Source organism: Salmo salar, chromosome ssa04 (genome assembly GCF_905237065.1).
Source record: "Salmo salar chromosome ssa04, Ssal_v3.1, whole genome shotgun sequence".
Lineage (NCBI taxonomy): Eukaryota > Metazoa > Chordata > Actinopteri > Salmoniformes > Salmonidae > Salmo > Salmo salar.
The window spans coordinates 32,171,357-32,198,680 of NC_059445.1; the positions used below are offsets into that span (position 1 = coordinate 32,171,357).

The window sequence follows — 27,324 nt, forward strand, 5'->3', positions numbered from 1 at the left end:
TTCCCCCACATACTGCAGTTGCTGTATGTAAACCCATGATTGAATTCGATGAAAGTTAGGCATTTCAACGGCAGGGCCATGTGTCCATCCCATCGAGACATTTAACAAATCTGTTGTCAGGCTGAGTGGTCTAAAGTGCTTGATTAAGTCTGTGGAGGTGTCGGTTCAAATCCCACCGTTGAGGTTGCCCTTGGTAAAGCTATTCTTCAATACCTGAATCTTATCAGTCGCTCTAGGAGTGTGCAGGGATTCTATATTCATGTGGGGCCATGCAAGAGAAGAAATAAAAAAAACATTTGCGAAGAGGTTGGTTTTCCAATCTACACATGTAGTTCATCGCCTTCACCACTCAGATACCAAGTTCTGTGCTCTTGCCGTGGCAGTCGGCCATCTTACCAATGTTTGCGTAAGTCAAAATCTTACAGTGCCATAAATAAGGTCTTATTTATTTGATTGCTCGATGAGGATGGGATTCGAACCCATGCATGCAGAGCACAATGGATTAGCAGTCCATCGCCTTAACCACTCGGCCACCTCATCCGTTTGTACACACGTGGTATTTTCCCCCACAAACTGCAGTTGCTGTATGTAAACCCATGATTGAAATCGATGAAAGTTAGGCATTGCAACGGCAGGGCCATGTGTCCATCCCATCGAGACATTTAACAAATGTGTTGTCAGGCTGAGTGGTCTAAAGTGCTTGATTAAGTGTGTGGAGGTGTCGGTTCAAATCCCACCGTTGAGGTTGCCCTTGGTAAAGCTATTCTTCAATACCTGAATCTTATCAGTCGCTCTAGGAGTGTGCAGGGATTCTATATTCATGTGGGGCCATGCAAGAGAAGAAATAAAAAAAACATTTGCGAAGAGGTTGGTTTTCCAATCTACACATGTAGTTCATCGCCTTCACCACTCAGATACCAAGTTCTGTGCTCTTGCGGTGGCAGTCGGCCATCTTACCAATGTTTGCGTAAGTCAAAATCTTACAGTGCCATAAAAAAGGTCTTTTTTTTTTGGTTGCTCGATGAGGATGGGATTCGAACCCATGCATGCAGAGCACAATGGATTAGCAGTCCATCGCCTTAACCACTCGACCACCTTATCCGCTGGTACACAATTGGCAGTTGCCCCCACAAACTGTAGTTGCTGTATGTAAACCCATGATTGAAATCGATGAAAGTTAGGCATTGCAACGGCAGGGCCATGTGTCCATCCCATCGAGACATTTAACAAATGTGTTGTCAGGCTGAGTGGTCTAAAGTGCTTGATTAAGTGTGTGGAGGTGTCGGTTCAAATCCCACCGTTGAGGTTGCCCTTGGTAAAGCTATTCTTCAATACCTGAATCTTATCAGTCGCTCTAGGAGTGTGCAGGGATTCTATATTCATGTGGGGCCATGCAAGAGAAGAAATAAAAAAACATTTGCGAAGAGGTTGGTTTTCCAATCTACACATGTAGTTCATCGCCTTCACCACTCAGATACCAAGTTCTGTGCTCTTGCGGTGGCAGTCGGCCATCATACCAATGTTTGCGTAAGTCAAAATCTTACAGTGCCATAAAAAGGGTCTTATTTTTTTGATTGCTCGATGAGGATGGGATTCGAACCCATGCATGCAGAGCACAATGGATTAGCAGTCCATCGCCTTAACCACTCGGCCACCTCATCCGTTTGTACACACGTGGTATTTTCCCCCCACAAACTGCAGTTGCTGTATGTAAACCCATGATTGAAATCGATGAAAGTTAGGCATTGCAACGGCAGGGCCATGTGTCCATCCCATCGAGACATTTAACAAATTTGTTGTCAGGCTGAGTGGTCTAAAGTGCTTGATTAAGTGTGTGGAGGTGTCGGTTCAAATCCCACCGTTGAGGTTGCCCTTGGTAAAGCTATTCTTCAATACCTGAATCTTATCAGTCGCTCTAGGAGTGTGCAGGGATTCTATATTCATGTGGGGCCATGCAAGAGAAGAAATAAAAAAACATTTGCGAAGAGGTTGGTTTTCCAATCTACACATGTAGTTCATCGCCTTCACCACTCAGATACCAAGTTCTGTGCTCTTGCGGTGGCAGTCGGCCATCTTACCAATGTTTGCGTAAGTCAAAATCTTACAGTGCCATAAAAAAGGTCTTATTTTTTTGTTTGCTCGATTAGGATGGGATTCGAACCCATGCATGCAGAGCACAATGGATTAGCAGTCCATCGCCTTAACCACTCGGCCACCTCATCCGTTTATACACACGTGGTATTTTCCCCCACAAACTGTAGTTGCTGTATGTAAACCCATGATTGAAATCGATGAAAGTTAGGCATTGCAACGGCAGGGCCATGTGTCCATCCCATCGAGACATTTAACAAATGTGTTGTCAGGCTGAGTGGTCTAAAGTGCTTGATTAAGTGTGTGGAGGTGTCGGTTCAAATCCCACCGTTGAGGTTGCCCTTGGTAAAGCTATTCTTCAATACCTGAATCTTATCAGTCGCTCTAGGAGTGTGCAGGGATTCTATATTCATGTGGGGCCATGCAAGAGAACAAATAAAAAAAACATTTGCGAAGAGGTTGGTTTTCCAATCTACACATGTAGTTCATCGCCTTCACCACTCAGACACCAAATTCTGTGCTCATGCGGTGGCAGTCGGCCATCTTACCAATGTTTGCGTAAGTCAAAATCTTACAGTGCCATAAAAAAGGTCTTAATTTTTTGTTTGCTCGATTAGGATGGGATTCGAACCCATGCATGCAGAGCAAAATGGATTAGCAGCCCATCGCCTTAACCACTCAGCCACCTCATCCGTTGATACATAAGTGGCAGTTGCCCCCACAAATTGTAGTTGCTGTATGTAAACCCATGATTGAAATCAATGAAAGTTAGGCATTGCAACGGCAGGGCCATGTGTCCATCCCATCGAGACATTTAACAAATGTGTTGTCAGGCTGAGTGGTCTAAAGTGCTTGATTAAGTGTGTGGAGGTGTCGGTTCAAATCCCACCGTTGAGGTTGCCCTTGGTAAAGCTATTCTTCATTACCTGAATCTTATCAGTTGCTCTAGGAGTGTGCAGGGATTCTATATTCATGTGGGGCCATGCAAGAGAACAAATAAAAAAACATTTGCGAAGAGGTTGGTTTTCCAATCTACACATGTAGTTCATCGCCTTCACCAGTCAGATACCAAGTTCTGTGCTCTTGCGGTGGCAGTCGGCCATCTTACCAATGTTTGCGTAAGTCAAAATCTTACAGTGCCATAAAAATGGTCTTAATTTTTGGTTTGCTCGATGAGGATGGGATTCGAACCCATGCATGCAGAGCACAATGGATTAGCAGTCCATCGCCTTAACCACTCGGCCACCTCATCCGTTTATACACAAGTGGCAGTTGCCCCCACAAACTGTAGTTGCTGTATGTAAACCCATGATTGAAATCGATGAAAGTTAGGCATTGCAACGGCAGGGCCATGTGTCCATCCCATCGAGACATTTAACAAATGTGTTGTCAGGCTGAGTGGTCTAAAGTGCTTGATTAAGTGTGTGGAGGTGTCGGTTCAAATCCCACCGTTGAGGTTGCCCTTGGTAAAGCTATTCTTCAATACCTGAATCTTATCAGTCGCTCTAGGAGTGTGCAGGGATTCTATATTCATGTGGGGCCATGCAAGAGAAGAAATAAAAAAAACATTTGCGAAGAGGTTGGTTTTCCAATCTACACATGTAGTTCATCGCCTTCACCACTCAGACACCAAGTTCTGTGCTCTTGCGGTGGCAGTCGGCCATCTTACCAATGTTTGCGTAAGTCAAAATCTTACAGTGCCATAAAAAAGGTCTTATATTTTTTGTTTGCTCGATGAGGATGGGATACGAACCCATGCATGCAGAGCACAATGGATTAGCAGTCCATCGCCTTAACCACTCGGCCACCTCATCCGTTTGTACACAGGTGGCATTTTCCCCCACAAACTGCAGTTGCTGTATGTAAACCCATGATTGAATTCAATGAAAGTTAGGCATTGTAACGGCAGGGCCATGTGTCCATCCCATCGAGACATTTAACAAATGTGTTGTCAGGCTGAGTGGTCTAAAGTGCTTGATTAAGTGTGTGGAGGTGTCGGTTCAAATCCCACCGTTGAGGTTGCCCTTGGTAAAGCTATTCTTCAATACCTGAATCTTATCAGTCGCTCTAGGAGTGTGCAGGGATTCTATATTCATGTGGGGCCATGCAAGAGAAGAAATAAAAAAAAATTTGCGAAGAGGTTTGTTTTCCAATGTACACATGTAGTTCATCGCCTTCACCACTCAGATACCAAGTTCTGTGCTCTTGCGGTGGCAGTCGGCCATCTTACCAATGTTTGCGTAAGTCAAAATCTTACAGTGCCATAAAAAGGTCTTATTTTTTTGGTTGCTCGATGAGGATGGGATTCGAACCCATGCATGCAGAGCACAATGGATTAGCAGTCCATCGCCTTAACCACTCGGCCACCTCATCCGTTTGTACACAAGTGGCATTTGCCCCCACAAACTGTAGTTGCTGTATGTAAACCCATGATTGAAATCGATGAAAGTTAGGCATTGCAACGGCAGGGCCATGTGTCGATCCCATCGAGACATTTAACAAATGTGTTGTCAGGCTGAGTGGTCTAAAGTGCTTGATTAAGTGTGTGGAGGTGTCGGTTCAAATCCCACCGTTGAGGTTGCCCTTGGTAAAGCTATTCTTCAATACCTGAATCTTATCAGTCGCTCTAGGAGTGTGCAGGGATTCTATATTCATGTGGGGCCATGCAAGAGAAGAAATAAAAAAAACATTTGCGAAGAGGTTGGTTTTCCAATCTACACATGTAGTTCATCGCCTTCACCACTCAGACACCAAATTCTGTGCTCATGCGGTGGCAGTCGGCCATCTTACCAATGTTTGCGTAAGTCAAAATCTTACAGTGCCATAAAAAAGGTCTTATATTTTTGGTTGCTCGATGAGGATGGGATACGAACCCATGCATTCAGAGCACAATGGATTAGCAGTCCATCGCCTTAACCACTCGGCCACCTCATCCGTTTGTACACAGGTGGTATTTTCCCCCACAAACTGCAGTTGCTGTATGTAAACCCATGATTGAATTCGATGAAAGTTAGGCATTGCAACGGCAGGGCCATATGTCCATCCCATCGAGACATTTAACAAATGTGTTGTCAGGCTGAGTGGTCTAAAGTGCTTGATTAAGTGTGTGGAGGTGTCGGTTCAAATCCCACCGTTGAGGTTGCCCTTGGTAAAGCTATTCTTCAATACCTGAATCTTATCAGTTGCTCTAGGAGTGTGCAGGGATTCTATATTCATGTGGGGCCATGCAAGATAAGAAATAAAAAAAAAAATTGCGAAGAGGTTTGTTTTCCAATCTACACATGTAGTTCATCGCCTTCACCACTCAGATACCAAGTTCTGTGCTCTTGCGGTGGCAGTCGGCCATCTTACCAATGTTTGCGTAAGTCAAAATCTTACAGTGCCATAAAAAGGTCTTAATTTTTTGGTTGCTCGATGAGGATGGGATTCGAACCCATGCATGCAGAGCACAATCGATTAGCAGTCCATCGCCTTAACCACTCGGCCACCTCATCCGTTTGTACACAAGTGGCATTTGCCCCCACAAACTGTAGTTGCTGTATGTAAACCCATGATTGAAATCGATGAAAGTTAGGCATTGCAACGGCAGGGCCATGTGTCGATCCCATCGAGACATTTAACAAATGTGTTGTCAGGCTGAGTGGTCTAAAGTGCTTGATTAAGTGTGTGGAGGTGTCGGTTCAAATCCCACCGTTGAGGTTGCCCTTGGTAAAGCTATTCTTCAATACCTGAATCTTATCAGTCGCTCTAGGAGTGTGCAGGGATTCTATATTCATGTGGGGCCATGCAAGAGAAGAAATAAAAAAAACATTTGCGAAGAGGTTGGTTTTCCAATCTACACATGTAGTTCATCGCCTTCACCACTCAGATACCAAGTTCTGTGCTCTTGCGGTGGCACTCGGCCATCTTACCAATGTTTGCGTAAGTCAAAATCTTACAGTGCCATAAAAATGGTCTTAATTTTTGGTTTGCTCGATGAGGATGGGATTCGAACCCATGCATGCAGAGCACAATGGATTAGCAGTCCATCGCCTTAACCACTCGGCCACCTCATCCGTTGGTACACAAGTGGCATTTGCCCCCCACAAACTGTAGTTGCTGTATGTAAACCCATGATTGAAATCAATGAAAGTTAGGCATTGCAACGACAGAGCCATGTGTCGATCCCATCGAGACATTTAACAAATGTGTTGTCAGGCTGAGTGGTCTAAAGTGCTTGATTAAGTGTGTGGAGGTGTCGGTTCAAATCCCACCGTTGAGGTTGCCCTTGGTAAAGCTATTCTTCAATACCTGAATATTATCAGTCGCTCTAGGAGTGTGCAGGGATTCTATATTCATGTGGGGCCATGCAAGAGAAGAAATAAAAAAACATTTGCGAAGAGGTTGGTTTTCCAATCTACACATGTAGTTCATCGCCTTCACCACTCAGACACCAAGTTCTGTGCTCTTGCGGTGGCAGTCGGCCATCTTACCAATGTTTGCGTAAGTCAAAATCTTACAGTGCCATAAAAAGGTCTTATTTTTTTGTTTGCTCGATTAGGATGGGATTCGAACCCATGCATGCAGAGCACAATGGATTAGCAGTCCATCGACTTAACCACTCAGCCACCTCATCCGTTGGTGCATAAGTTGCAGTTGCCCCCACAAACTGTAGTTGCTGTATGTAAACCCATGATTGAAATCAATGAAAGTTAGGCATTGCAACGGCAGGGCCATGTGTCCATCCCATCGAGACATTTAACAAATGTGTTGTCAGGCTGAGTGGTCTAAAGTGCTTGATTAAGTGTGTGGAGGTGTCGGTTCAAATCCCACCGTTGAGGTTGCCCTTGGTAAAGCTATTCTTCATTACCTGAATCTTATCAGTCGCTCTAGGAGTGTGCAGGGATTCTATATTCATGTGGGGCCATGCAAGAGAAGAAATAAAAAAAACATTTGCGAAGAGGTTGGTTTTCCAATCTACACATGTAGTTCATCGCCTTCACCACTCAGATACCAAGTTCTGTGCTCTTGCGGTGGCAGTCGGCCATCTTACCAATGTTTGCGTAAGTCAAAATCTTACAGTGCCATAAAAATGGTCTTAATTTTTGGTTTGCTCGATGAGGATGGGATTCGAACCCATGCATGCAGAGCACAATGGATTAGCAGTCCATCGCCTTAACCACTCGGCCACCTCATCCGTTGATACATAAGTGGCAGTTGCCCCCACAAATTGTAGTTGCTGTATGTAAACCCATGATTGAAATCAATGAAAGTTAGGCATTGCAACGACAGAGCCATGTGTCGATCCCATCGAGACATTTAACAAATGTGTTGTCAGGCTGAGTGGTCTAAAGTGCTTGATTAAGTGTGTGGAGGTGTCGGTTCAAATCCCACCGTTGAGGTTGCCCTTGGTAAAGCTATTCTTCAATACCTGAATATTATCAGTCGCTCTAGGAGTGTGCAGGGATTGTATATTCATGTGGGGCCATGCAAGATTAGAAATAAAAAAAAAAATTGCGAAGAGGTTTGTTTTCCAATCTACACATGTAGTTCATCACCTTCACCACTCAGATACCAAGTTCTGTGCTCTTGCTGTGGCAGTCGGCCATCTTACCAATGTTTGCGTAAGTCAAAATCTTACAGTGCCATAAAAAGGTCTTAATTTTTTGTTTGCTCGATGAGGATGGGATTCAAACCCATGCATGCAGAGCACAATGGATTAGCAGTCCATCGGCTTAACCACTCGGCCACCTCATCCGTTGGTACATAAGTGGCAGTTGCCCCCACAAATTGTAGTTGCTGTATGTAAACCCATGATTGAAATCGATGAAAGTTAGGCATTGCAACGGCAGAGCCATGTGTCGATCCCATCGAGACATTTAACAAATGTGTTGTCAGGCTGAGTGGTCTAAAGTGCTTGATTAAGTGTGTGGAGGTGTCGGTTCAAATCCCACTGTTGAGGTTGCCCTTGGTAAAGCTATTCTTCAATACCTGAATCTTATCAGTCGCTCTAGGAGTGTGCAGGGATTCTATATTCATGTGGGGCCATGCAAGAGAAGAAATAAAAAAAACATTTGCGAAGAGGTTGGTTTTCCAATCTACACATGTAGTTCATCGCCTTCACCACTCAGACACCAAATTCTGTGCTCATGCGGTGGCAGTCGGCCATCTTACCAATGTTTGCGTAAGTCAAAATCTTACAGTGCCATAAAAATGGTCTTAATTTTTGGTTTGCTCGATGAGGATGGGATTCGAACCCATGCATGCAGAGCAAAATGGATTAGCAGTCCATCGCCTTAACCACTCAGCCACCTCATCCGTTGATACATAAGTGGCAGTTGCCCCCACAAATTGTAGTTGCTGTATGTAAACCCATGATTGAAATCAATGAAAGTTAGGCATTGCAACGACAGAGCCATGTGTCGATCCCATCGAGACATTTAACAAATGTGTTGTCAGGCTGAGTGGTCTAAAGTGCTTGATTAAGTGTGTGGAGGTGTCGGTTCAAATCCCACCGTTCAGGTTGCCCTTGGTAAAGCTATTCTTCAATACCTGAATCTTATCAGGCGCTCTAGGAGTGTGCAGGGATTCTATATTCATGTGGGGCCATGCAAGAGAAGAAATAAAAAAAACATTTGCGAAGAGGTTGGTTTTCCAATCTACACATGTAGTTCATCGCCTTCACCACTCAGACACCAAATTCTGTGCTCATGCGGTGGCAGTCGGCCATCTTACCAATGTTTGCGTAAGTCAAAATCTTACAGTGCCATAAAAAAGGTCTTATATTTTTGGTTGCTCGATGAGGATGGGATACGAACCCATGCATTCAGAGCACAATGGATTAGCAGTCCATCGCCTTAACCACTCGGCCACCTCATCCGTTTGTACACAGGTGGTATTTCCCCCCACAAACTGCAGTTGCTGTATGTAAACCCATGATTGAATTCGATGAAAGTTAGGCATTGCAACGGCAGGGCCATATGTCCATCCCATCGAGACATTTAACAAATGTGTTGTCAGGCTGAGTGGTCTAAAGTGCTTGATTAAGTGTGTGGAGGTGTCGGTTCAAATCCCACCGTTGAGGTTGCCCTTGGTAAAGCTATTCTTCAATACCTGAATATTATCAGTTGCTCTAGGAGTGTGCAGGGATTCTATATTCATGTGGGGCCATGCAAGATAAGAAATAAAAAAAAAATTGCGAAGAGGTTTGTTTTCCAATCTACACATGTAGTTCATCACCTTCACCACTCAGATACCAAGTTCTGTGCTCTTGCTGTGGCAGTCGGCCATCTTACCAATGTTTGCGTAAGTCAAAATCTTACAGTGCCATAAAAAGGTCTTAATTTTTTGTTTGCTCGATGAGGATGGGATTCAAACCCATGCATGCAGAGCACAATGGATTAGCAGTCCATCGGCTTAACCACTCGGCCACCTCATCCGTTGGTACATAAGTGGCAGTTGCCCCCACAAATTGTAGTTGCTGTATGTAAACCCATGATTGAAATCGATGAAAGTTAGGCATTGCAACGGCAGAGCCATGTGTCGATCCCATCGAGACATTTAACAAATGTGTTGTCAGGCTGAGTGGTCTAAAGTGCTTGATTAAGTGTGTGGAGGTGTCGGTTCAAATCCCACTGTTGAGGTTGCCCTTGGTAAAGCTATTCTTCAATACCTGAATCTTATCAGTCGCTCTAGGAGTGTGCAGGGATTCTATATTCATGTGGGGCCATGCAAGAGAAGAAATAAAAAAAACATTTGCGAAGAGGTTGGTTTTCCAATCTACACATGTAGTTCATCGCCTTCACCACTCAGATACCAAGTTCTGTGCTCTTGCGGTGGCACTCGGCCATCTTACCAATGTTTGCGTAAGTCAAAATCTTACAGTGCCATAAAAAAGGTCTTATTTTTTTGGTTGCTCGATGAGGATGGGATTCGAACCCATGCATGCAGAGCACAATGGATTAGCAGTCCATCGCCTTAACCACTCGACCACCTTATCCGCTGGTACACAAGTGGCAGTTGCCCCCACAAACTGTAGTTGCTGTATGTAAACCCATGATTGAAATCGATGAAAGTTAGGCATTGCAACCGCAGGGCCATGTGTCGATCCCATCGAGACATTTAACAAATGTGTTGTCAGGCTGAGTGGTCTAAAGTGCTTGATTAAGTGTGTGGAGGTGTCGGTTCAAATCCCACCGTTGAGGTTGCCCTTGGTAAAGCTATTCTTCAATACCTGAATCTTATCTGTTGCTCTAGGAGTGTGCAGGGATTCTATATTCATGTGGGGCCATGCAAGAGAAGAAATAAAAAAAACATTTGCGAAGAGGTTGGTTTTCCAATCTACACATGTAGTTCATCGCCTTCACCACTCAGATACCAAGTTCTGTGCTCTTGCGGTGGCAGTCGGCCATCTTACCAATGTTTGCGTAAGTCAAAATCTTACAGTGCCATAAAAAATGTCTTATTTTTTTGGTTGCTCGATGAGGATGGGATTCGAACCCACGCATGCAGAGCACAATGGATTAGCAGTCCATCACCTTAACCACTCGGACACCTCATCCAAAGGTACATATGTGGCAGTTGCCCCCACAAATTGTAGTTGCTGTATGTAAACCCATGATTGAAATCAATGAAAGTTAGGCATTGCAACGGCAGAGCCATGTGTCGATCCCATCGAGACGTTTAACAAATGTGTTGTCAGGCTGAGTGGTCTAAAGTGCTTGATTAAGTGTGTGGAGGTGTCGGTTCAAATCCCACCGTTGAGGTTGCCCTTGGTAAAGCTATTCTTCAATACCTGAATCTTATCAGTTGCTCTAGTAGTGTGCAGGGATTCGATATTCATGTGGGGCCATGCAAGAGAAGAAATAAAAAAAAATTTGCGAAGAGGTTGGTTTTCCAATCTACACATGTAGTTCATTGCCTTCACCACTCAGATACCAAGTTCTGTGCTCTTGCGGTGGCAGTCGGCCATCTTACCAATGTTTGCGTAAGTCAAAATCTTACAGTGCCATAAAAAAAGTCTTATTTTTTTGGTTGCTCGATGAGGATGGGATTCGAACCCACGCATGCAGAGCACAATGGATTAGCAGTCCATCACCTTAACCACTCGGCCACCTCATCCGAAGGTACATATGTGGCAGTTGCCCCCACAAATTGTAGTTGCTGTATGTAAACCCATGATTGAAATCAATGAAAGTTAGGCATTGCAACGGCAGAGCCATGTGTCGATCCCATCGAGACATTTAACAAATGTGTTGTCAGGCTGAGTGGTCTAAAGTGCTTGATTAAGTGTGTGGAGGTGTCGGTTCAAATCCCACCGTTGAGGTTGCCCTTGGTAAAGCTATTCTTCAATACCTGAATCTTATCAGTCGCTCTAGGAGTGTGCAGGGATTCTATATTCATGTGGGGCCATGCAAGAGAAGAAATAAAAAAACATTTGCGAAGAGGTTGGTTTTGCAATCTACACATGTAGTTCATCACCTTCACTACTCAGACACCAAATTCTGTGCTCTTGCGGTGGCAGTCGGCCATCTTACCAATGTTTGCGTAAGTCAAAATCTTACAGTGCCATAAAAAAGGTCCTTTTTTTTGGTTGCTCGATGAGGATGGGATTCCAACCCATGCATGCAGAGCACAATGGATTAGCAGTCCATCGCCTTAACCACTCGGCCACCTCATCCGTTGGTACATAAGTGGCAGTTGCCCCCACAAATTGTAGTTGCTGTATGTAAACCCATGATTGAAATCAATGAAAGTTAGGCATTGCAACGGCAGAGCCATGTGTCGATCCCATCGAGACATTTAACAAATGTGTTGTCAGGCTGAGTGGTCTAAAGTGCTTGATTAAGTGTGTGGAGGTGTCGGTTCAAATCCCACCGTTGAGGTTGCCCTTGGTAAAGCTATTCTTCAATACCTGAATCTTATCAGTCGCTCTAGGAGTGTGCAGGGATTCTATATTCATGTGGGGCCATGCAAGAGAAGAAATAAAAAAACATTTGCGAAGAGGTTGGTTTTCCAATCTACACATGTAGTTCATCACCTTCACCTCTCAGACACCAAGTTCTGTGCTCATGCGGTGGCAGTCGGCCATCTTACCAATGTTTGCGTAAGTCAAAATCTTACAGTGCGATAAAAAAAATCTTATATTTTTGGTTGCTCGATGAGGATGGGATTCGAACCCATGCATGCAGAGCACAATGGATTAGCAGTCCATCGCCTTAACCACTCGGCCACCTCATCCATTTGTAAACATGTGGTATTTCCCCCCACAAACTGCAGTTGCTGTATGTAAACCCATGATTGAAATCGATGAAAGTTAGGCATTGCAACGGCAGGGCCATGTGTCCATCCCATCGAGACATTTAACAAATGTGTTGTCAGGCTGAGTGGTCTAAAGTGCTTGATTAAGTGTGTGGAGGTGTCGGTTCAAATCCCACCGTTGAGGTTGCCCTTGGTAAAGCTATTCTTCAATACCTGAATCTTATCAGTCGCTCTAGGAGTGTGCAGGGATTCTATATTCATGTGGGGCCATGCAAGAGAAGAAATAAAAAAAACATTTGCGAAGAGGTTGGTTTTCCAATCTACACATGTAGTTCATCACCTTCACCACTCAGACACCAAGTTCTGTGCTCATGCGGTGGCAGTCGGCCATCTTACCAATGTTTGCGTAAGTCAAAATCTTACAGTGCCATAAAAAAGGTCTTATATTTTTGGTTGCTCGATGATGATGGGATTCGAAACCATGCATGCAGAGCACAATGAATTAGCAGTCCATCAACCTTAACCACTCGGCCACCTCATCCGTTGGTACATAAGTGGCAGTTGCCCCCACAAATTGTAGTTGCTGTACGTAAACCCATGATTGAAATCAATGAAAGTTAGCCATTGCAACGGCAGAGCCATGTGTCGATCCCATCGAGACATTTAACAAATGTGTTGTCAGGCTGAGTGGTCTAAAGTGCTTGATTAAGTGTGTGGAGGTGTCGGTTCAAATCCCACCGTTGAGGTTGCCCTTGGTAAAGCTATTCTTCATTACCTGAATCTTATCAGTTGCTCTAGGAGTGTGCAGGGATTCTATATTCATGTGGGGCCATGCAAGAGAACAAATAAAAAAAAACATTTGCGAAGAGGTTGGTTTTCCAATCTACACATGTAGTTCATCGCCTTCACCACTCAGATACCAAGATCTGTGCTCTTGCGGTGGCAGTCGGCCATCTTACCAATGTTTGCGTAAGTCAAAATCTTACAGTGCCATAAAAAAGGTCTTAATTTTTTGTTTGCTCGATGAGGATGGGATTCGAACCCATGCATGCAGAGCACAATGGATTAGCAGTCCATCGCCTTAACCACTCGGCCACCTCATCCGTTGGTACATAAGTGGCAGTTGCCCCCACAAATTGTAGTTGCTGTATGTAAACCCATGATTGAAATCGATGAAAGTTAGGCATTGCAACGGCAGGGCCATGTGTCCATCCCATCGAGACATTTAACAAATGTGTTGTCAGGCTGAGTGGTCTAAAGTGCTTGATTAAGTGTGTGGAGGTGTCGGTTCAAATCCCACCGTTGAGGTTGCCCTTGGTAAAGCTATTCTTCAATACCTGAATCTTATCAGTCGCTCTAGGAGTGTGCAGGGATTCTATATTCATGTGGGGCCATGCAAGAGAAGAAATTAAAAAAAACATTTGCGAAGAGGTTGGTTTTCCAATCTACACATGTAGTTCATCGCCTTCACCACTCAGACACCAAGTTCTGTGCTCATGCGGTGGCAGTCGGCCATCTTACCAATGTTTGCGTAAGTCAAAATCTTACAGTGCCATAAAAAAGGTCTTATATTTTTGGTTGCTCGATGATGATGGGATACGAACCCATGCATTCAGAGCACAATGGATTAGCAGTCCATCGCCTTAACCACTCGGCCACCTCATCCGTTTGTACACACGTGGTATTTTCCCCCACAAACTGTAGTTGCTGTATGTAAACCCATGATTGAAATCAATGAAAGTTAGGCATTGCAACGGCAGGGCCATGTGTCCATCCCATCGAGACATTTAACAAATGTGTTGTCAGGCTGAGTGGTCTAAAGTGCTTGATTAAGTGTGTGGAGGTGTCGGTTCAAATCCCACCGTTGAGGTTGCCCTTGGTAAAGCTATTCTTCAATACCTGAATCTTATCAGTCGCTCTAGGAGTGTGCAGGGATTCTATATTCATGTGGGGCCATGCAAGAGAAGAAATAAAAAAACATTTGCGAAGAGGTTGGTTTTCCAATCTACACATGTAGTTCATCGCCTTCACCACTCAGATACCAAGTTCTGTGCTCTTGCGGTGGCAGTCGGCCATCTTACCAATGTTTGCGTAAGTCAAAATCTTACAGTGCCATAAAAAAGGTCTTATTTTTTGATTGCTCGATGAGGATGGGATACAAACCCATGCATGCAGAGCACAATGGATTAGCAGTCCATCGCCTTAACCACTCGACCACCTCATTCATTTGTACACACGTGGTATTTTCCCCCACAAACTGCAGTTGCTGTATGTAAACCCATGATTGAAATCGGTGAAAGTTAGGCATTGCAACGGCAGGGCCATGTGTCGATCCCATCGAGACATTTAACAAATGTGTTGTCAGGCTGAGTGGTCTAAAGTGCTTGATTAAGTGTGTGGAGGTGTCGGTTCAAATCCCACCGTTGAGGTTGCCCTTGGTAAAGCTATTCTTCAATACCTGAATCTTATCAGTTGCTCTAGGAGTGTGCAGGGATTCTATATTCATGTGGGGCCATGCAAGAGAAGAAGTAAAAAAACTGTTGCGAAGAGGTTGGTTTTCCAATCTACACATGTAGTGCATCGCCTTCACCACTCAGATACCAAGTTCTGTGCTCATGCGGTGGCAGTCGGCCATCTTACCAATGTTTGCGTAAGTCAAAATCTTACAGTGCCATAAAAAAGGTCTTATTTTTTGATTGCTCGATGAGGATGGGATTCGAACCCATGCATGCAGAGCACAATGGATTAGCAGTCCAACGCCTTAACCACTCGGCCACCTCATCCGTTTGTACACACGTGGCATTTTCCCCCACAAACTGCAGTTGCTGTACGTAAACCCATGATTGAAATCAATGAAAGTTAGGCATTGCAACGGCAGAGCCATGTGTCGATCCCATCGAGACATTTAACAAATGTGTTGTCAGGCTGAGTGGTCTAAAGTGCTTGATTAAGTGTGTGGAGGTGTCGGTTCAAATCCCACCGTTGAGGTTGCCCTTGGTAAAGCTATTCTTCAATACCTGAATCTTATCAGTCGCTCTAGGAGTGTGCAGGGATTCTATATTCATGTGGGGCCATGCAAGAGAAGAAATAAAAAAAACATTTGCGAAGAGGTTGGTTTTCCAATCTACACATGTAGTTCATCGCCTTCACCACTCAGATACCAAGTTCTGTGCTCTTGCGGTGGCAGTCGGCCATCTTACCAATGTTTGCGTAAGTCAAAATCTTACAGTGCCATAAAAAAGGTCTTATTTTTTTGATTGCTCGATGAGGATGGGATTCGAACCCATGCATTCAGAGCACAATGGATTAGCAGTCCATCGCCTTAACCACTCGGCCACCTCATCCATTTGTAAACATGTGGTATTTTCCCCCACAAACTGCAGTTGCTGTATGTAAACCCATGATTGAAATCGATGAAAGTTAGGCATTGCAACGGCAGGGCCATGTGTCGATCCCATCGAGACATTTAACAAATGTGTTGTCAGGCTGAGTGGTCTAAAGTGCTTGATTAAGTGTGTGGAGGTGTCGGTTCAAATCCCACCGTTGAGGTTGCCCTTGGTAAAGCTATTCTTCAATACCTGAATCTTATCAGTCGCTCTAGGAGTGTGCAGGGATTCTATATTCATGTGGGGCCATGCAAGAGAAGAAATAAAAAAACATTTGCGAAGAGGTTGGTTTTCCAATCTACACATGTAGTTCATCGCCTTCACCACTCAGATACCAAGTTCTGTGCTCATGCGGTGGCAGTCGGCCATCTTACCAATGTTTGCGTAAGTCAAAATCTTACAGTGCCATAAAAAAGGTCTTTTTTTTTGGTTGCTCGATGAGGATGGGATTCGAACCCATGCATGCAGAGCACAATGGATTAGCAGTCCATCGCCTTAACCACTCGGCCACCTCATCCATTTGTACACACGTGGTATTTTCCCCCCACAAACTGCAGTTGCTGTATGTAAACCCATGATTGAAATCCATGAAAGTTAGGCATTGCAACGGCAGGGCCATGTGTCCATCCCATCGAGACATTTAACAAATGTGTTGTCAGGCTGAGTGGTCTAAAGTGCTTGATTAAGTGTGTGGAGGTGTCGGTTCAAATCCCACCGTTGAGGTTGCCCTTGGTAAAGCTATTCTTCAATACCTGAATCTTATCAGTCGCTCTAGGAGTGTGCAGGGATTCTATATTCATGTGGGGCCATGCAAGAGAAGAAATAAAAAAAAACATTTGCGAAGAGGTTGGTTTTCCAATCTACACATGTAGTTCATCACCTTCACCACTCAGATACCAAGTTCTGTGCTCTTGCGTTGGCAGTCGGCCATCTTACCAATGTTTGCGTAAGTCAAAATCTTACAGTGCCATAAAAAAGGTCCTTTTTTTTGGTTGCTCGATGAGGATGGGATTCCAACCCATGCATGCAGAGCACAATGGATTAGCAGTCCATCGCCTTAACCACTCGGCCACCTCATCCGTTTGTACACACGTGTTTTTTTCCCCAACAAACTGCTGTTGCTGTATGTAAACCCATGATTGAATTCGATGAAAGTTAGGCATTGCAACGGCAGGGCCATGTGTCCATCCCATCGAGACATTTAACAAATGTGTTGTCAGGCTGAGTGGTCTAAAGTGCTTGATTAAGTGTGTGGAGGTGTCGGTTCAAATCCCACCGTTGAGGTTGCCCTTGGTAAAGCTATTCTTCAATACCTGAATCTTATCAGTCGCTCTAGGAGTGTGCAGGGATTCTATATTCATGTGGGGCCATGCAAGAGAAGAAATAAAAAAAACATTTGCGAAGAGGTTGGTTTTCCAATCTACACATGTAGTTCATCGCCTTCACCACTCAGATACCAAGTTCTGTGCTCTTGCGGTGGCAGTCGGCCATCTTACCAATGTTTGCGTAAGTCAAAATCTTACAGTGCCATAAAAAATGTCTTATTTTTTGTTTGCTCGACGAGGATGGGATTCGAACCCATGCATGCAGAGCACAATGGATTAGCAGTCCATCGCCTTAACCACTCGGCCACCTCATCCGTTTGTACGCAACAGTGGTATTTTCCCCCACAAACTGTAGTTGCTGTATGTAAACCCATGATTGAAATCAATGAAAGTTAGGCATTGCAACGGCAGGGCCATGTGTCCATCCCATCGAGACATTTAACAAATGTGTTGTCAGGCTGAGTGGTCTAAAGTGCTTGATTAAGTGTGTGGAGGTGTCGGTTCAAATCCCACCGTTGAGGTTGCCCTTGGTAAAGCTATTCTTCATTACCTGAATCTTATCAGTTGCTCTAGGAGTGTGCAGGGATTCTATATTCATGTGGGGCCATGCAAGAGAACAAATAAAAAAAACATTTGCGAAGAGGTTGGTTTTCCAATCTACACATGTAGTTCATCGCCTTCACCACTCAGATACCAAGTTCTGTGCTCTTGCGGTGGCAGTCGGCCATCTTACCAATGTTTGCGTAAGTCAAAATCTTACAGTGCCATAAAAAAGGTCTTATTTTTTTGGTTGCTCGATGAGGATGGGATTCGAACCCATGCATGCAGAGCACAATGGATTAGCAGTCCATCGCCTTAACCACTCGGCCACCTCATCCGTTTGTACACACGTGGTATTTTCCCCCACAAACTGCAGTTGCTGTATGTAAACCCATGATTGAAATCGATGAAAGTTAGGCATTGCAACGGCAGGGCCATGTGTCGATCCCATCGAGACATTTAACAAATGTGTTGTCAGGCTGAGTGGTCTAAAGTGCTTGATTAAGTGTGTGGAGGTGTCGGTTCAAATCCCACCGTTGAGGTTGCCCTTGGTAAAGCTATTCTTCAATACCTGAATCTTATCAGTCGCTCTAGGAGTGTGCAGGGATTCTATATTCATGTGGGGCCATGCAAGAGAAGAAATAAAAAAACATTTGCGAAGAGGTTGGTTTTCCAATCTACACATGTAGTTCATCGCCTTCACCACTCAGATACCAAGTTCTGTGCTCATGCGGTGGCAGTCGGCCATCTTACCAATGTTTGCGTAAGTCAAAATCTTACAGTGCCATAAAAGAGGTCTTATATTTTTGGTTGCTCGATGAGGATGGGATACGAACCCATGCATTCAGAGCACAATGGATTAGCAGTCCATCGCCTTAACCACTCGGCCACCTCATCCGTTTGTACACACGTGGTATTTTCCCCCACAAACTGCAGTTGCTGTATGTAAACCCATGATTGAAATCGATGAAAGTTAGGCATTGCAACGGCAGGGCCATGTGTCCATCCCATCGAGACATTTAACAAATGTGTTGTCAGGCTGAGTGGTCTAAAGTGCTTGATTAAGTGTGTGGAGGTGTCGGTTCAAATCCCACCGTTGAGGTTGCCCTTGGTAAAGCTATTCTTCAATACCTGAATCTTATCAGTCGCTCTAGGAGTGTGCAGGGATTCTATATTCATGTGGGGCCATGCAAGAGAAGAAATAAAAAAACATTTGCGAAGAGGTTGGTTTTCCAATCTACACATGTAGTTCATCGCCTTCACCACTCAGATACCAAGTTCTGTGCTCTTGCGGTGGCAGTCGGCCATCTTACCAATGTTTGCGTAAGTCAAAATCTTACAGTGCCATAAAAAAGGTCTTTTTTTTTGATTGCTCAATGAGGATGGGATTCAAACCCATGCATGCACAATGGATTAGCAGTCCATCGCCTTAACCACTCGGCCACCTCATCCGTCTGTAAACACGTGGTATTTTCCCCCACAAACTGCAGTTGCTGTATGTAAACCCATGATTGAAATCGATGAAAGTTAGGCATTGCAACGGCAGGGCCATGTGTCCATCCCATCGAGACATTTAACAAATGTGTTGTCAGGCTGAGTGGTCTAAAGTGCTTGATTAAGTGTGTGGAGGTGTCGGTTCAAATCCCACCGTTGAGGTTGCCCTTGGTAAAGCTATTCTTCAATACCTGAATCTTATCAGTCGCTCTAGGAGTGTGCAGGGATTCTATATTCATGTGGGGCCATGCAAGAGAAGAAATAAAAAAAACATTTGCGAAGAGGTTGGTTTTCCAATCTACACATGTAGTTCATCGCCTTCACCACTCAGATACCAAGTTCTGTGCTCATGCGGTGGCAGTCGGCCATCTTACCAATGTTTGCGTAAGTCAAAATCATACAGTGCCATATAAAAGGTCTTTTTTTTTGATTGCTCAATGAGGATGGGTTTCGAACCCATGCATGCAGAGCACAATGGATTAGCAGTCCATCGCCTTAACCACTCGGCCACCTCATCCATTTGTAAACATGTGGTATTTTCCCCCACAAACTGCAGTTGCTGTATGTAAACCCATGATTGAAATCGATGAAAGTTAGGCATTGCAACGGCAGGGCCATGTGTCCATCCCATCGAGACATTTAACAAATGTGTTGTCAGGCTGAGTGGTCTAAAGTGCTTGATTAAGTGTGTGGAGGTGTCGGTTCAAATCCCACCGTTGAGGTTGCCCTTGGTAAAGCTATTCTTCAATACCTGAATCTTATCAGTCGCTCTAGGAGTGTGCAGGGATTCTATATTCATGTGGGGCCATGCAAGAGAACAAATAAAAAAAACATTTGCGAAGAGGTTGGTTTTCCAATCTACACATGTAGTTCATCGCCTTCACCACTCAGATACCAAGTTCTGTGCTCTTGCGGTGGCAGTCGGCCATCTTACCAATGTTTGCGTAAGTCAAAATCGTACAGTGCCATAAAAAAGGTCTTTTTTTTTGATTGCTCGATGAGGATGGGATTCGAACCCATGCATGCAGAGCACAATGGATTAGCAGTCCATCGCCTTAACCACTCGGCCACCTCATCCGTTTGTACACAAGTGGCATTTTCACCCACAAACTGTAGTTGCTGTATGTAAACCCATGATTGAAATCAATGAAAGTTAGGCATTGCAACGGCAGGGCCATGTGTCCATCCCATCGAGACATTTAACAAATGTGTTGTCAGGCTGAGTGGTCTAAAGTGCTTGATTAAGTGTGTGGAGGTGTCGGTTCAAATCCCACCGTTGAGGTTGCCCTTGGTAAAGCTATTCTTCAATACCTGAATCTTATCAGTCGCTCTAGGAGTGTGCAGGGATTCTATATTCATGTGGGGCCATGCAAGAGAACAAATAAAAAAAACATTTGCGAAGAGGTTGGTTTTCCAATCTACACATGTAGTTCATCGCCTTCACCACTCAGACACCAAGTTCTGTGCTCATGCGGTGGCAGTCGGCCATCTTACCAATGTTTGCGTAAGTCAAAATCTTACAGTGCCATAAAAAAGGTCTTATATTTTTGGTTGCTCGATGAGGATGGGATACGAACCCATGCATTCAGAGCACAATGGATTAGCAGTCCATCGCCGTAACCACTCGGCCACCTCATCCATTTGTACACACGTGGTATTTTCCCCCACAAACTGCAGTTGCTGTATGTAAACCCATGATTGAATTCGATGAAAGTTAGGCATTGCAACGGCAGGGCCATGTGTCCATCCCATCGAGACATTTAACAAATGTGTTGTCAGGCTGAGTGGTCTAAAGTGCTTGATTAAGTGTGTGGAGGTTTCGGTTCAAATCCCACCGTTGAGGTTGCCCTTGGTAAAGCTATTCTTCAATACCTGAATCTTATCAGTCGCTCTAGGAGTGTGCAGGGATTCTATATTCATGTGGGGCCATGCAAGAGAAGAAATAAAAAAACACTTGCGAAGAGGTTGGTTTTCCAATCTACACATGTAGTTCATCGCCTTCACCACTCAGATAGCAAGTTCTGTGCTCATGCGGTGGCAGTCGGCCATCTTACCAATGTTTGCGTAAGTCAAAATCTTACAGTGCCATAAAAGAGGTCTTATATTTTTGGTTGCTCGATGAGGATGGGATTCGAACCCATGCATGCAGAGCACAATGGATTAGCAGTCCATCGCCTTAACCACTCGGCCACCTCATCCGTTTGTACACACGTGGCATTTTCCCCCACAAACTGCAGTTGCTGTATGTAAACCCATGATTGAAATCGATGAAAGTTAGGCATTGCAACGGCAGGGCCATGTGTCCATCCCATCGAGACATTTAACAAATGTGTTGTCAGGCTGAGTGGTCTAAAGTGCTTGATTAAGTGTGTGGAGGTGTCGGTTCAAATCCCACCGTTGAGGTTGCCCTTGGTAAAGCTATTCTTCAATACCTGAATCTTATCAGTCGCTCTAGGAGTGTGCAGGGATTCTATATTCATGTGGGGCCATGCAAGAGAAGAAATAAAAAAACAGTTGCGAAGAGGTTGGTTTTCCAATCTACACATGTAGTTCATCGCCTTCACCACTCAGATACCAAGTTCTGTGCTCTTGCGGTGGCAGTCGGCCATCTTACCAATGTTTGCGTAAGTCAAAATCGTACAGTGCCATAAAAAGGTCTTTTTTTTTGATTGCTCGATGAGGATGGGATTCGAACCCATGCATGCAGAGCACAATGGATTAGCAGTCCATCGCCTTAACCACTCGGCCACCTCATCCATTTGTAAACATGTGGTATTTTCCCCCACAAACTGCAGTTGCTGTAAGTAAACCCATGATTGAAATCGATGAAAGTTAGGCATTGCAACGGCAGGGCCATGTGTCCATCCCATCGAGACATTTAACAAATGTGTTGTCAGGCTGAGTGGTCTAAAGTGCTTGATTAAGTGTGTGGAGGTGTCGGTTCAAATCCCACCGTTGAGGTTGCCCTTGGTAAAGCTATTCTTCATTACCTGAATCTTATCAGTTGCTCTAGGAGTGTGCAGGGATTCTATATTCATGTGGGGCCATGCAAGAGAAGAAATAAAAAAACATTTGCGAAGAGGTTGGTTTTCCAATCTACACATGTAGTTCATCGCCTTCACCACTCAGATACCAAGTTCTGTGCTCATGCGGTGGCAGTCGGCCATCTTACCAATGTTTGCGTAAGTCAAAATCTTACAGTGCCATAAAAAAGGTCTTAATTTTTTGTTTGCTCGATGAGGATGGGATTCGAACCCATGCATGCAGAGCACAATGGATTAGCAGTCCATCGCCTTAACCACTCGGCCACCTCATCCGTTTGTACACAAGTGGCATTTTCCCCCACAAACTGCAGTTGCTGTATGTAAACCCATTATTGAAATCGATGAAAGTTAGGCATTGCAACGGCAGGGCCATGTGTCGATCCCATCGAGACATTTAACAAATGTGTTGTCAGGCTGAGTGGTCTAAAGTGCTTGATTAAGTGTGTGGAGGTGTCGGTTCAAATCCCACCGTTGAGGTTGCCCTTGGTAAAGCTATTCTTCAATACCTGAATCTTATCAGTCGCTCTAGGAGTGTGCAGGGATTCTATATTCATGTGGGGCCATGCAAGAGAAGAAATAAAAAAAACATTTGCGAAGAGGTTGGTTTTCCAATCTACACATGTAGTTCATCGCCTTCACCACTCAGATACCAAGTTCTGTGCTCTTGCGGTGGCAGTCGGCCATCTTACCAATGTTTGCGTAAGTCAAAATCTTACAGTGCCATAAAAAAGGTCTTTTTTTTTGATTGCTCGATGAGGATGGGATTCGAACCCATGCATGCAGAGCACAATGGATTAGCTGTCCATCGCCTTAACCACTCGGCCACCTCATCCATTTGTAAACATGTGGTATTTTCCCCCACAAACTGCAGTTGCTGTATGTAAACCCATGATTGAAATCGATGAAAGTTAGGCATTGCAACGGCAGGGCCATGTGTCCATCCCATCGAGACATTTAACAAATGTGTTGTCAGGCTGAGTGGTCTAAAGTGCTTGATTAAGTGTGTGGAGGTGTCGGTTCAAATCCCACCGTTGAGGTTGCCCTTGGTAAAGCTATTCTTCAATACCTGAATCTTATCAGTCGCTCTAGGAGTGTGCAGGGATTCTATATTCATGTGGGGCCATGCAAGAGAAGAAATAAAAAAACATTTGCGAAGAGGTTGGTTTTCCAATCTACACATGTAGTTCATCGCCTTCACCACTCACATACCAAGTTCTGTGCTCATGCGGTGGCAGTCGGCCATCTTACCAATGTTTACGTAAGTGAAAATCGTACAGTGCCATAAAAAAAGTCTTTTTTTTTGTTTGCTCGATGAGGATGGGATTCGAACCCATGCATGCAGAGCACAATGGATTAGCACTCCATCGCCTTAACCACTCGGCCACCTCATCCGTTTGTACACACGTGGTATTTTCCCCCACAAACTGCAGTTGCTGTATGTAAACCCATGATTGAAATCGATGAAAGTTAGGCATTGCAACGGCAGAGCCATGTGTCCATCCCATCGAGACATTTAACAAATGTGTTGTCAGGCTGAGTGGTCTAAAGTGCTTGATTAAGTGTGTGGAGGTGTCGGTTCAAATCCCACCGTTGAGGTTGCCCTTGGTAAAGCTATTCTTCAATACCTGAATCTTATCAGTCGCTCTAGGAGTGTGCAGGGATTCTATATTCATGTGGGGCCATGCAAGAGAAGAAATAAAAAAACATTTGCGAAGAGGTTGGTTTTCCAATCTACACATGTAGTTCATCGCCTTCACCACTCAGATACCAAGTTCTGTGCTCATGCGGTGGCAGTCGGCCATCTTACCAATGTTTGCGTAAGTCAAAATCGTACAGTGCCATAAAAAGGTCTTTTTTTTTGATTGCTCGATGAGGATGGGATTCGAACCCATGCATGCAGAGCACAATGGATTAGCAGTCCATCGCCTTAACCACTCGGCCACCTCATCCATTTGTAAACATGTGGTATTTTCCCCCACAAACTGCAGTTGCTGTATGTAAACCCATGATTGAAATCGATGAAAGTTAGGCATTGCAACGGCAGGGCCATGTGTCCATCCCATCGAGACATTTAACAAATGTGTTGTCAGGCTGAGTGGTCTAAAGCGCTTGATTAAGTGTGTGGAGGTGTCGGTTCAAATCCCACCGTTGAGGTTGCCCTTGGTAAAGCTATTCTTCATTACCTGAATCTTATCAGTCGCTCTAGGAGTGTGCAGGGATTCTATATTCATGTGGGGCCATGCAAGAGAAGAAATAAAAAAAACATTTGCGAAGAGGTTGGTTTTCCAATCTACACATGTAGTTCATCGCCTTCACCACTCACATACCAAGTTCTGTGCTCATGCGGTGGCAGTCGGCCATCTTACCAATGTTTACGTAAGTGAAAATCGTACAGTGCCATAAAAAAAGTCTTTTTTTTTGATTGCTCGATGAGGATGGGATTCGAACCCATGCATGCAGAGCACAATGGATTAGCAGTCCATCGCCTTAACCACTCGGCCACCTCATCCGTTTGTACACACGTGGTATTTTCCCCCACAAACTGCAGTTGCTGTATGTAAACCCATGATTGAAATCAATGAAAGTTAGGCATTGCAACGGCAGGGCCATGTGTCCATCCCATCGAGACGTTTAACAAATGTGTTGTCAGGCTGAGTGGTCTAAAGTGCTTGATTAAGTGTGTGGAGGTGTCGGTTCAAATCCCACCGTTGAGGTTGCCCTTGGTAAAGCTATTCTTCAATACCTGAATCTTATCAGTCGCTCTAGGAGTGTGCAGGGATTCTATATTCATGTGGGGCCATGCAAGAGAAGAAATAAAAAAAACATTTGCGAAGAGGTTGGTTTTCCAATCTACACATGTAGTTCATCGCCTTCACCACTCAGACACCAAGTTCTGTGCTCATGCGGTGGCAGTCGGCCATCTTACCAATGTTTGCGTAAGTCAAAATCTTACAGTGCCATAAAAAGAGTCTTATATTTTTGGTTGCTCGATGAGGATGGGATACGAACCCATGCATTCAGAGCACAATGGATTAGCAGCCCATCGGCTTAACCACTCGGCCACCTCATCCGTTTGTAGACATGTGGTATTTTCCCCCACAAACTGCAGTTGCTGTATGTAAACCCCTGATTGAATTCGATGAAAGTTAGGCATTGCAACGGCTGGGCCATGTGTCCATCCCATCGAGACATTTAACAAATGTGTTGTCAGGCTGAGTGGTCTAAAGTGCTTGATTAAGTGTGTGGAGGTGTCGGTTCAAATCCCACCGTTGAGGTTGCCCTTGGTAAAGCTATTCTTCAATACCTGAATCTTATCAGTCGCTCTAGGAGTGTGCAGGGATTCTATATTCATGTGGGGCCATGCAAGAGAAGAAATAAAAAAACATTTGCGAAGAGGGTTGTTTTCCAATCTACACATGTAGTTCATCGCCTTCACCACTCAGATACCAAGTTCTGTGCTCATGCGGTGGCAGTCGGCCATCTTACCAATGTTTGCGTAAGTCAAAATCTTACAGTGCCATAAAAAAGGTCTTATTTTTTTGATTGCTCGATGAGGATGGGATTCGAACCCATGCATGCAGAGCACAATGGATTAGCAGTCCATCGCCTTAACCACCCGGCCACCTCATCCATTTGTACACATGTGGTATTTTCCCCCACAAACTGCAGTTGCTGTATGTAAACCCATGATTGAAATCGATGAAAGTTAGGCATTGCAACGGCAGGGCCATGTGTCCATCCCATCGAGACATTTAACAAATGTGTTGTCAGGCTGAGTGGTCTAAAGTGCTTGATTAATTGTGTGGAGGTGTCGGTTCCAATCCCACCGTTGAGGTTGCCCTTGGTAAAGCTATTCTTCATTACCTGAATCTTATCAGTTGCTCTAGGAGTGTGCAGGGATTCTATATTCATGTGGGGCCATGCAAGAGAACAAATAAAAAAAAACATTTGCGAAGAGGTTGGTTTTCCAATCTACACATGTAGTTCATCGCCTTCACCACTCAGATACCAAGATCTGTGCTCTTGCGGTGGCAGTCGGCCATCTTACCAATGTTTGCGTAAGTCAAAATCTTACAGTGCCATAAAAAAGGTCTTAATTTTTTGTTTGCTCGATGAGGATGGGATTCGAACCCATGCATGCAGAGCACAATGGATTAGCAGTCCATCGCCTTAACCACTCGGCCACCTCATCCTTTGGTACATAAGTTCCAGTTGCCCCCACAAATTGTAGTTGCTGTATGTAAACCCATGATTGAAATCAATGAAAGTTAGGCATTGCAACGGCAGAGCCATGTGTCGATCCCATCGAGACATTTAACAAATGTGTTGTCAGGCTGAGTGGTCTAAAGTGCTTGATTAAGTGTGTGGAGGTGTCGGTTCAAATCCCACCGTTGAGGTTGCCCTTGGTAAAGCTATTCTTCAATACCTGAATCTTATCAGTCGCTCTAGGAGTGTGCAGGGATTCTATATTCATGTGGGGCCATGCAAGAGAAGAAATAAAAAAACATTTGCGAAGAGGTTGGTTTTCCAATCTACACATGTAGTTCATCGCCTTCACCACTCAGATACCAAGTTCTGTGCTCATGCGGTGGCAGTCGGCCATCTTACCAATGTTTGCGTAAGTCAAAATCGTACAGTGCCATAAAAAAGGTCTTATTTTTTTGATTGCTCGATGAGGATGGGATTCAAACCCATGCATGCAGAGCACAATGGATTAGCAGTCCATCACCTTAACCACTCGGCCACCTTATCCGCAGGTACACAAGTGGCAGTTGCCCCCACAAACTGTAGTTGCTGTATGTAAACCCATGATTGAAATCAATGAAAGTTAAGTATTGCAACGGCAGGGCCATGTGTCGATCCCATCGAGACATTTAACAAATGTGTTGTCAGGCTGAGTGGTCTAAAGTGCTTGATTAAGTGTGTGGAGGTGTCGGTTCAAATCCCACCGTTGAGGTTGCCCTTGGTAAAGCTATTCTTCAATACCTGAATCTTATCAGTCGCTCTAGGAGTGTGCAGGGATTCTATATTCATGTGGGGCCATGCAAGAGAAGAAATAAAAAAACATTTGCGAAGAGGTTGGTTTTCCAATCTACACATGTAGTTCATCACCTTCACCACTCAGACACCAAGTTCTGTGCTCATGCGGTGGCAGTCGGCCATCTTACCAATGTTTGCGTAAGTCAAAATCTTACAGTGCCATAA

At 44.5% G+C, this 27,324-nt stretch overlaps 35 non-coding genes across 35 annotated transcripts; all 35 read right to left on the bottom strand.

Annotated features, from left to right (window-relative positions):
• Positions 1-458: 458 nt before the first annotated feature.
• On the bottom strand, positions 459-540 carry trnas-gcu (transfer RNA serine (anticodon GCU)). Its single transcript has one exon. It is a non-coding gene; the product is annotated as a tRNA-Ser (tRNA).
• Positions 541-1,019: 479 nt separating this feature from the next.
• trnas-gcu (transfer RNA serine (anticodon GCU)) lies at positions 1,020-1,101 on the bottom strand. The gene has a single exon. It is a non-coding gene; the product is annotated as a tRNA-Ser (tRNA).
• Positions 1,102-1,579: 478 nt separating this feature from the next.
• Positions 1,580-1,661, bottom strand: trnas-gcu (transfer RNA serine (anticodon GCU)). Its single transcript has one exon. It is a non-coding gene; the product is annotated as a tRNA-Ser (tRNA).
• A 479-nt stretch (positions 1,662-2,140) lies between these two features.
• Positions 2,141-2,222, bottom strand: trnas-gcu (transfer RNA serine (anticodon GCU)). The gene has a single exon. It is a non-coding gene; the product is annotated as a tRNA-Ser (tRNA).
• Positions 2,223-3,261: 1,039 nt separating this feature from the next.
• trnas-gcu (transfer RNA serine (anticodon GCU)) lies at positions 3,262-3,343 on the bottom strand. Its single transcript has one exon. It is a non-coding gene; the product is annotated as a tRNA-Ser (tRNA).
• A 480-nt stretch (positions 3,344-3,823) lies between these two features.
• On the bottom strand, positions 3,824-3,905 carry trnas-gcu (transfer RNA serine (anticodon GCU)). Its single transcript has one exon. It is a non-coding gene; the product is annotated as a tRNA-Ser (tRNA).
• Positions 3,906-4,382: 477 nt separating this feature from the next.
• On the bottom strand, positions 4,383-4,464 carry trnas-gcu (transfer RNA serine (anticodon GCU)). The gene has a single exon. It is a non-coding gene; the product is annotated as a tRNA-Ser (tRNA).
• Positions 4,465-5,503: 1,039 nt separating this feature from the next.
• On the bottom strand, positions 5,504-5,585 carry trnas-gcu (transfer RNA serine (anticodon GCU)). The gene has a single exon. It is a non-coding gene; the product is annotated as a tRNA-Ser (tRNA).
• Positions 5,586-6,064: 479 nt separating this feature from the next.
• On the bottom strand, positions 6,065-6,146 carry trnas-gcu (transfer RNA serine (anticodon GCU)). The gene has a single exon. It is a non-coding gene; the product is annotated as a tRNA-Ser (tRNA).
• A 1,039-nt stretch (positions 6,147-7,185) lies between these two features.
• Positions 7,186-7,267, bottom strand: trnas-gcu (transfer RNA serine (anticodon GCU)). Its single transcript has one exon. It is a non-coding gene; the product is annotated as a tRNA-Ser (tRNA).
• A 1,039-nt stretch (positions 7,268-8,306) lies between these two features.
• Positions 8,307-8,388, bottom strand: trnas-gcu (transfer RNA serine (anticodon GCU)). The gene has a single exon. It is a non-coding gene; the product is annotated as a tRNA-Ser (tRNA).
• Positions 8,389-9,987: 1,599 nt separating this feature from the next.
• trnas-gcu (transfer RNA serine (anticodon GCU)) lies at positions 9,988-10,069 on the bottom strand. Its single transcript has one exon. It is a non-coding gene; the product is annotated as a tRNA-Ser (tRNA).
• Positions 10,070-10,548: 479 nt separating this feature from the next.
• trnas-gcu (transfer RNA serine (anticodon GCU)) lies at positions 10,549-10,630 on the bottom strand. Its single transcript has one exon. It is a non-coding gene; the product is annotated as a tRNA-Ser (tRNA).
• Positions 10,631-11,108: 478 nt separating this feature from the next.
• Positions 11,109-11,190, bottom strand: trnas-gcu (transfer RNA serine (anticodon GCU)). The gene has a single exon. It is a non-coding gene; the product is annotated as a tRNA-Ser (tRNA).
• Positions 11,191-11,667: 477 nt separating this feature from the next.
• Positions 11,668-11,749, bottom strand: trnas-gcu (transfer RNA serine (anticodon GCU)). The gene has a single exon. It is a non-coding gene; the product is annotated as a tRNA-Ser (tRNA).
• Positions 11,750-12,227: 478 nt separating this feature from the next.
• On the bottom strand, positions 12,228-12,309 carry trnas-gcu (transfer RNA serine (anticodon GCU)). Its single transcript has one exon. It is a non-coding gene; the product is annotated as a tRNA-Ser (tRNA).
• A 1,042-nt stretch (positions 12,310-13,351) lies between these two features.
• Positions 13,352-13,433, bottom strand: trnas-gcu (transfer RNA serine (anticodon GCU)). The gene has a single exon. It is a non-coding gene; the product is annotated as a tRNA-Ser (tRNA).
• Positions 13,434-15,031: 1,598 nt separating this feature from the next.
• trnas-gcu (transfer RNA serine (anticodon GCU)) lies at positions 15,032-15,113 on the bottom strand. Its single transcript has one exon. It is a non-coding gene; the product is annotated as a tRNA-Ser (tRNA).
• A 479-nt stretch (positions 15,114-15,592) lies between these two features.
• Positions 15,593-15,674, bottom strand: trnas-gcu (transfer RNA serine (anticodon GCU)). The gene has a single exon. It is a non-coding gene; the product is annotated as a tRNA-Ser (tRNA).
• A 477-nt stretch (positions 15,675-16,151) lies between these two features.
• Positions 16,152-16,233, bottom strand: trnas-gcu (transfer RNA serine (anticodon GCU)). The gene has a single exon. It is a non-coding gene; the product is annotated as a tRNA-Ser (tRNA).
• A 480-nt stretch (positions 16,234-16,713) lies between these two features.
• On the bottom strand, positions 16,714-16,795 carry trnas-gcu (transfer RNA serine (anticodon GCU)). Its single transcript has one exon. It is a non-coding gene; the product is annotated as a tRNA-Ser (tRNA).
• Positions 16,796-17,273: 478 nt separating this feature from the next.
• trnas-gcu (transfer RNA serine (anticodon GCU)) lies at positions 17,274-17,355 on the bottom strand. The gene has a single exon. It is a non-coding gene; the product is annotated as a tRNA-Ser (tRNA).
• A 481-nt stretch (positions 17,356-17,836) lies between these two features.
• trnas-gcu (transfer RNA serine (anticodon GCU)) lies at positions 17,837-17,918 on the bottom strand. Its single transcript has one exon. It is a non-coding gene; the product is annotated as a tRNA-Ser (tRNA).
• Positions 17,919-19,510: 1,592 nt separating this feature from the next.
• trnas-gcu (transfer RNA serine (anticodon GCU)) lies at positions 19,511-19,592 on the bottom strand. The gene has a single exon. It is a non-coding gene; the product is annotated as a tRNA-Ser (tRNA).
• Positions 19,593-20,070: 478 nt separating this feature from the next.
• trnas-gcu (transfer RNA serine (anticodon GCU)) lies at positions 20,071-20,152 on the bottom strand. The gene has a single exon. It is a non-coding gene; the product is annotated as a tRNA-Ser (tRNA).
• Positions 20,153-21,191: 1,039 nt separating this feature from the next.
• Positions 21,192-21,273, bottom strand: trnas-gcu (transfer RNA serine (anticodon GCU)). Its single transcript has one exon. It is a non-coding gene; the product is annotated as a tRNA-Ser (tRNA).
• A 476-nt stretch (positions 21,274-21,749) lies between these two features.
• On the bottom strand, positions 21,750-21,831 carry trnas-gcu (transfer RNA serine (anticodon GCU)). The gene has a single exon. It is a non-coding gene; the product is annotated as a tRNA-Ser (tRNA).
• Positions 21,832-22,309: 478 nt separating this feature from the next.
• Positions 22,310-22,391, bottom strand: trnas-gcu (transfer RNA serine (anticodon GCU)). The gene has a single exon. It is a non-coding gene; the product is annotated as a tRNA-Ser (tRNA).
• Positions 22,392-22,869: 478 nt separating this feature from the next.
• trnas-gcu (transfer RNA serine (anticodon GCU)) lies at positions 22,870-22,951 on the bottom strand. Its single transcript has one exon. It is a non-coding gene; the product is annotated as a tRNA-Ser (tRNA).
• Positions 22,952-23,428: 477 nt separating this feature from the next.
• Positions 23,429-23,510, bottom strand: trnas-gcu (transfer RNA serine (anticodon GCU)). Its single transcript has one exon. It is a non-coding gene; the product is annotated as a tRNA-Ser (tRNA).
• Positions 23,511-23,986: 476 nt separating this feature from the next.
• Positions 23,987-24,068, bottom strand: trnas-gcu (transfer RNA serine (anticodon GCU)). Its single transcript has one exon. It is a non-coding gene; the product is annotated as a tRNA-Ser (tRNA).
• Positions 24,069-24,546: 478 nt separating this feature from the next.
• Positions 24,547-24,628, bottom strand: trnas-gcu (transfer RNA serine (anticodon GCU)). Its single transcript has one exon. It is a non-coding gene; the product is annotated as a tRNA-Ser (tRNA).
• Positions 24,629-25,667: 1,039 nt separating this feature from the next.
• Positions 25,668-25,749, bottom strand: trnas-gcu (transfer RNA serine (anticodon GCU)). Its single transcript has one exon. It is a non-coding gene; the product is annotated as a tRNA-Ser (tRNA).
• Positions 25,750-26,229: 480 nt separating this feature from the next.
• On the bottom strand, positions 26,230-26,311 carry trnas-gcu (transfer RNA serine (anticodon GCU)). Its single transcript has one exon. It is a non-coding gene; the product is annotated as a tRNA-Ser (tRNA).
• Positions 26,312-26,789: 478 nt separating this feature from the next.
• Positions 26,790-26,871, bottom strand: trnas-gcu (transfer RNA serine (anticodon GCU)). The gene has a single exon. It is a non-coding gene; the product is annotated as a tRNA-Ser (tRNA).
• Between the last annotated feature and the right edge of the window lie 453 nt (positions 26,872-27,324).